General features: G+C 36.6%; 1 pseudogene across 1 annotated transcript; it reads left to right on the top strand.

The window, feature by feature from the left end:
* Positions 1-3,283: 3,283 nt before the first annotated feature.
* LOC308415238 (large ribosomal subunit protein uL16-like) lies at positions 3,284-3,968 on the top strand (annotated as a pseudogene). The gene has a single exon. The product of its transcript is annotated as a large ribosomal subunit protein uL16-like (transcript).
* Positions 3,969-7,359: the final 3,391 nt, after the last annotated feature.

The following is a 7,359-nucleotide window of genomic DNA, read 5'->3' as shown; positions in this document are numbered from 1 at the left end:
ACAGTCCTGTTGTCTTTAGAAGACATTCTTTTCTTCATATCATCTATCACCTCTGGCTCTGAAAAGTTTTCTGCTTCTCTTTCTTAACCCTGAGGTAAAGGATTTGATGGAGACATTCCATTTAGGACTGAATGCTTCAAGGTCTTTCACTGTCTTCAGATTCTTTTCAAAATTATTAAAGGAAATTGACATTTTTTTCTTCAGTAATGGATGGACTTGTTGCTGTTTAGCAATGGGAACATTGAAATGGAGAGCTAAACAGCCTTCGTCACATGATGTTTTTCATTTAATTCATTCAAAAAGTTAGAAAAACCGAAACTCTGCAATATTTTATTGTCCCTCCTCTCCACACATAAATTTAATTATGTGCTTAAAAGGCATGGCTAGGAACATCACATTTATTGATCCTGGGTCCATTGGAAGAGCAGCCAGTGCTCTTAATCCCAGAGCCATCTTTGTAACCCCACAACATTGCATTTATTGATACTTCAGTAAAGTGGCAAACCTCAATGAATATTTCTAGCCTATCAGTTGAATACTGATGTGTAAAGAACAAAATCACTGGAATCAACTTAGCTTAGAACATGATAGCTTTTCTTAAATAACAATAATAATCATGCTCTAGTAATAGTTCTAAAGCTTCACTCTGGTTCATTGGGTCTTTACTTTCCCATGTCCTGCCATCTTCCTACAGTTTATGGGAAAATGGATACAGTAGTTCCGGGTGCCACATATAACAATGCCATACAACAAACATAAAATAGGATCTACATGCACTTGAATATGGTATAACATAAAAAGAAGAAAGAGAAAAAAAAAAACAATTGAGTGCCCTTACCCTTCACTGCTAGTATATTTTCCTTACAATACTCATTAACCATGATGATGTTACAAAATGCATCATAGGGTTTGAAAATACCAATCTGAACACAATGAAAGAAAGATAGATAGGAAATACTTGAATAGGAAAATAAGATGTCATAAATAATATGTAAGAACTGTTGACTTCTCAGTTTTCTTTTTCCTAACTGATGAGTCTGAAATAAATTCCAACAAAAGTGGTCATGTCATCATTGAGCTTAGGGACTAGTTTTTGTCCTAAACTGATACATGCATCTCAACTTTTATTGGAATAAATTATATTGTCAAATAAATCTCTACAAGAAACAAGCACTGAAGCTACATGAAACAGTTTTTTTTTTTTTTTTTCAAATTTCCTGATGGGTAATAATAGAAAGATCTCCTTATTTCAACTGCAAAATGAATAGAAGATAATGACAGAGAAAATGCCAAACAATACCTCTCCTTTTTACTTCATCCAATACAAATTTCCTAGACCTTTGAACAAGGTATGTATCTCTATCCATCTCAAAGTTTCAGTATCTTTGAGATAGGTTAATTTGTAGTATTCTTTTCCTTTGGGGGTTAAAATAAGGACCCAATGTCTATACCTAAGAAAAATTGGCTGTAATTCTGTATGCTTTTTACTCTTAATCTTTAAAATTAAAGGTCAAGAAAGAGGAAATCTAAAATTATATTATTTAAATCACTCTTTATCTCTCTGTCTCTTTTCATCTGTCTATCCATCTATTTCTTTCCTCTACTATCTCCCCCTCCTCCCTCTCTCTCTCACACACACAGTACGAAAAAAAAAAAACTGTCATGATTTAAGAAATTTAACATAAAAATAAAATAGCTAGAGTCAAATATTACAAAGAAGCAAAACTATTCCCAAACTGAACAAGTATATAGTTCACACCTAAATAGGAAATATTTCTTCAAGAACTTAGTAAATTCACATTTCATAATGATGGAGAGGAAATAAATCCACACTGAGCTCAAAATCCACAAAAAGTAAGAGGTTTTATAGCTTTACAGAAAGCAATTTTAAAGATAGCAAGATTTGATGAAACAATTATTAAATTCACTATATATGAACATATAGAAATACATAAAGTTTTTATATCTCCGCAAATATCAAAGACTCCAACATCAAATGTTTAAATAGTCCTATAAGAAGTGTGAAAATGAATATATGTTCTGCCCCTGATGTGCTCAACTGCTCATGTTAAATTAATCTCTTCCTTAATCAAATTAAAATGATATTTTATTATTTATGTTGAGAGTTGTTATCAGCGTGTCATGATGTTTCTAGTACCTTTACACATCCTTTTCCCAATATAAAGGCTTTTCCTTAAAAAATGCTTTTTCTGGTTCTTTCATAATTGTAGAATTTTCTCATGCTAATCATATTTTATTGATTTTGTTTTGGCTTATATTTAGTACATTTACATTTCTAAATACATCTTAATTGAATTAAATACTAACTTAATTTTACTCTTACTTTAAAATATCTTATTTAACTTGTGATATTTTTAAATGTTACAATGATAAACTCTGTCAAAAGTAATAGTCCATGACTGTTACAATAATTACCAAAGAATGATAAAGGCCTGCCTTTACACAATGACTTTTTTCAGTGGACAAAGAAGCTGCTGTAGCAATGGATAAATGGTTTTGACCTCTTCAATACATGTATTCTTTTAGGTCACATTCTAGTGTATTATTGGGTCTCTGTGACCTAAAAGAAAATAATGGTAATTGTGGTAATTTGCAGCCATTTTATTCAATGTAATTTTCTTATTTATGTTTCTAAGAAAGTAAAAGTTATCTCTCTTACTATGCATGTTACACAGTATTATTGAGAAAAATTCATAAAAGAAATAAAGAAAGAAGAAAGATTCATTAGCAAAACTAAATATTGTTCCTTTTTATAGTCATTGCCCTGTTGTAACAACCAGCTTATTTATGCACCCCTCCCCCACTCCTCCTTAGAAAGCTAACCATCAAACTGAACACAGGGTCCCCAGTGAAGGAGCTAGAGAAAGAACTGAAGGAGGTGAAAGGGTCTGCAACTCCATGGGAAGAACAAAATTATCAACTAACCAAACCCACCACAGCTCCCAGGGACTAAAACACCAACCAAGAAACACACAGACCCATGGCTCCAGGTGCAGCATATGCAAAAGGATGGCATTGTCTGACATCAATAGGAAGAGATGCCTTTGGTCCAGTGAAGGCTCATTTTCCCAATGTATGGGAATGCCAAGGCTCAGAGATGGGAGAGGGATGTTGGGAGAGGGAGCACCTTCATGGAGGCAATGGGAGGGAGAGGAAGGAAGTGATTGAGGGAAAGGGATAGCATCTGAAATATAAATGCAGAAAATAGCCAAGAAAAAAAAAAAGAAAAAAAGAGAAAGCTTAAGGTTATATTCAAAATAAAATGAATCACTCTCTTCCTCTAGTGTGCCACCAACAATCTGACCCTATTGTCTTCGTGGGCTTCTTCCCTGCAGGGTGTTTCCAGCATTGTAAGAACAAACTATATCCAAAGTCTCACTTCTTTCAAAAAAAATAGTGTCCCTGATGCTAAGATCCACATTTTGACTTGGGACTAAAGAAGGCAAAAATTGATGAATTCTCACATTGTGGCCACATGGTTTCAGATGCATATAAACAACTCTCTTCCAAAGCACTAGAGGCTGTCAGAATCTGAGCCAACAAATACATGGTAAGGCATTGTGGCAAGGATGGTTTTCACATTGGAGTGAGGCTCCATCCTTTCCGTGTCATTAGAATCAACAAGAAGTTGTCCTGTGCTGGTGCTGACAGTCTCCAGACAGGTATGTGTGGTGCCTTTGGAACGTCCCAGGGCAGAGTGGCCAGGGTTTACATTAACCAGATCATCATGTCCATTCATACCAAGCTGCAGAATAAGGAACATGTAACTGAAGCTATGCAGAGCCAAGTTTAAGTTCCCTGGCCTCCAGAAGACTCATATTTCAAAGAAGTGGGGCTTAAGCAAGTTAAATGCAGATGAATTTAAAGACATGGTTGCTGAGAAGCCGCTCATTCCTGATTGCTGTGGTCTCAAATATATCCCCAATCACAGTCCCCTGGACAAATAGAAAGCCCTATACTACTGAGGGTTTTCCACAATGCTCTCCTATACCGTACCAAGTCATGTTCAGTAATAGATCTCATATCAGTCTGCCTAAAAAATGGATCACATTACATATATTATAATATATCTAATCTGTAATTCTGTAATTTATTGTTGCATAAAATTTAATTCATTACTACATTTTAAATTTAAAATTGAAATTTAGAGAATTTTACTTCATTGCATGTTTTAATCATTGTAGTAAACCTATAATCTTGGCTTACTTTGTATTTTTATTTTCTTGTTTTTCCAGGTGTTTAATCTTCTTCCTTTAGATATGAATGTGTTCTTATAAAATATATTATTTTTATTTATTATTAAATATTTTATTTATTTACATCCAAAATGCTGACCCTCCTCCCAGTCCCTTCTGGCAGAAATTTTCCCCCATTCTCTCTCCTCTTTATTTCTGACAGGGTCACCTGCCCCCAAGCAGCCCTCCTTCCTGAGGCATCAAGTCTTTACAGGATTAGCGACATCCTCTCCCACTGAGACCAGACAAGTCAGTCTTCTGTTATGTATGTGCTGGGGTGCCTTGTACCAGCCTGTGTATGCTCTTTGGTTGGTAACTTAGTCTCTGAGAGCTCCCAGGAATCCAGGTTAGTTGACACTGTTAGTGTTCCTAAAAGGTTGCCATACCCTCCAGTTCCTTCAATCTTTCCTCTTAATCTTCCGTAGGGGTCCTGATTTCAGTCCAATGCTTGGTTGTGAGGTATCTGCATCTATATCAGTCAGCTGCTAGTAGACCTTCTCAGAGAACAGCCATGCTAGGTTCCTGTCTGCAAGCACAACATAGCATCGGGAATAGTGTCTGGATTTGGTGTCCGCCCATGGGATAGATCTCAAGTTGGGCCCGTCACTGGTCAGCCAGTCATTCAGTCTCTGTTCCATTTTCGTCTCTGCACTTCTTTTAGACAAGTACAATATAAAATATATTATTGTTGAATGTTAATTGGCATAAAATATGTGGAGTTCACTTTGCTTTTTGTTTTACTCACCACCCTCATCACCCCTCATTACTCCTCTTCACGCCTCATCACCCCGTCTTCTACAGAGTTCAGCTCTCTGTTCACCTCTGATGATGATTTTCTTTCCCTTTCAGAGTGAGAATCACACGTCCTTGGGCCCTCATTATTACCCAGTTTCTTAAGGGCTTGGAGTGAAAATGGAAATCAGACGGGGACATCTTTGGGATTAGATGCAGACCTGAGATGAGAGAGACTACGTGAAGCACATCTCAGCCTAGCTGAGATTACTACCAGCAGGAGATATAGAGACTGAAATGGCTGCCGTCCTCTAGACAAGCAGGTCTTCAGGTGAAGAGGGGCACATCAACCTACCCACTAAATTTTTGACCCAGAATTTGTTCTGCCTACAGATTTACAGGGATAAAAGTGAAACAGACTGAGAGAACATCCAACCAATAATTGGCCCAACATGATTCCCACCCTATAGGCGAGAGCCAAGCCTTGACACCATTGATAATACTCTGATATGTTTGCAGACAGGTACCTAGTATAATTTTCTCCAGAAAGGCTCCCTTCGTGCAGAAACAGATAAAAACAAATGCAGAGACACAGAGCCAAATGTCAGGCAGAACTTGGGAAGTTTTATGAAAGAATTGGGTACACAACTGAGCAAACATGAGGGGTCAAGAACTCGGAACAACAGGGTCAACTCGCCTGTGCTCCCCAGAGACTGAACCATCAATCAAAGAGCGTGCAGTGGATGGACCTAACCCTCCCCCCACTTGTAAGACATATGCAGCTTGGTCTTCATGTGTCCCGCGCAACCGTCTCGCCTGCAAGAACGACGCGGCACACGAAATAGAATCCTTCTGCGGTAAACTTTATTATCCTCGAGAACCAGCACTTGTTACACGTGACGAAGAAGACGAAGAAGACCAAGAAGACCAAGAAGACCAAGAAGACGAAGAAGGAGACGAACAAGACGAACAAGATGACGAGACGACCCGAACTATCTAGCCAGTCCCCTTATAAAGGGATCAGTCCTTGCCTTGGACGCGGAGCCCCCTGATTGGTTGAAACTCATCAGACCCTATGACGCCACGGGAGAGGCAGAGCTCAAGGAGTGGAAAGTTACCCAGCACGTGCGCACATGACTTGTTTACTGCTAACTCCAGCCGGATGTCAGCACCATCTTGTAATGGAGAATGTGCAGGCGGCGCCCCACATTCATGTGTGTCCCCTAACAATTGTAGTGCGTCACTAAGTTTTGCAAACCTGAAAGCCATAAAACAATATCTTAATGTTTCTTAAAAGTCTATATTCTCTATATTATTGAAGTTAAATACAAATTTACTAGTCAAGAACTATGGATACCCATAGTTAGCAAAGGCTTCATAACCCAAGTCTTTAAACTTGCAGACAATTATAATTATCCAAAAACTCCTAAAGGTAAAACAAGTCTCTATCAAATGTTTCACCTTTTATTAGATGTCCTAACTATGACCAAAGTAGAAAAAAAAAGAACTACAAGTCAAAGAGATTATAGAGGAATAAGTTAAAGTGATATTTATATTTATCATTAATTATTGTGACGTTGTCATCTTTGTAGAAGTTCATAAGGAATCTACAAAGAAAGGCAATAGAATTAGTAAGGAAAACCAGCACGAATTCATGACAGAAGACAAGAGAGTATTTCTGAATATAAACAATGATCCAAAAGACAACATAATCAAAATTGTGATATGAAGAAACAAAATCTTCATAATATTGAAGTTGGCATGCTCCTTTCATGAGACACAACAAGCACATATCAAAGAAAAAGATGATTGATTTTATTAATATTAAGTATATGCGATCTTGGAAAGTTGTTGCTAAGGGAATCAAAAGCAAACTACTGGGGGGAAAATTATGTATAAAGCCTCCTGATTTCACACATAACATCCACAACCAAACAACATGTTAAAACTTTTAAATACACGTTTTGAAATATAAGATATATGAATCATCAACAAACAAATAAAAAGGATGTTTAACATCATCAGTGATGAAGGAAATGAGAGCAAACCTGAACTGACTATTTGAAATGATTGTGAGGTGGATCAACTGGATTGCTCATGCTTTATAGGAGTAATAATTACTAGTTTGTGAACTTTCATTGTAGTTTTATCTAGAATAGTAAAACATAAATGCCAAGCAAATATTTGTCAGCAGTTAAATAAGCAAGGAGTGGAATATTATACAAAAATAAAAATAAACTATACATGTATACTTGAAACAACATGACTAAATCTGAAATAACATGAATAAATGTTATGACAAAATAAGACTGTATTTCATGTAATTTCATTTATATGAAATTAATAGTCAGAAGTTTCCTAACAGAAGGCA

The sequence above is a fragment of the Micromys minutus genome, assembly GCF_963924665.1.
Source record: "Micromys minutus genome assembly, chromosome: X".
Lineage (NCBI taxonomy): Eukaryota > Metazoa > Chordata > Mammalia > Rodentia > Muridae > Micromys > Micromys minutus.
Note: the sequence above shows the minus strand (reverse complement) of the source record. Positions and strands in the feature narration are given on the sequence as shown.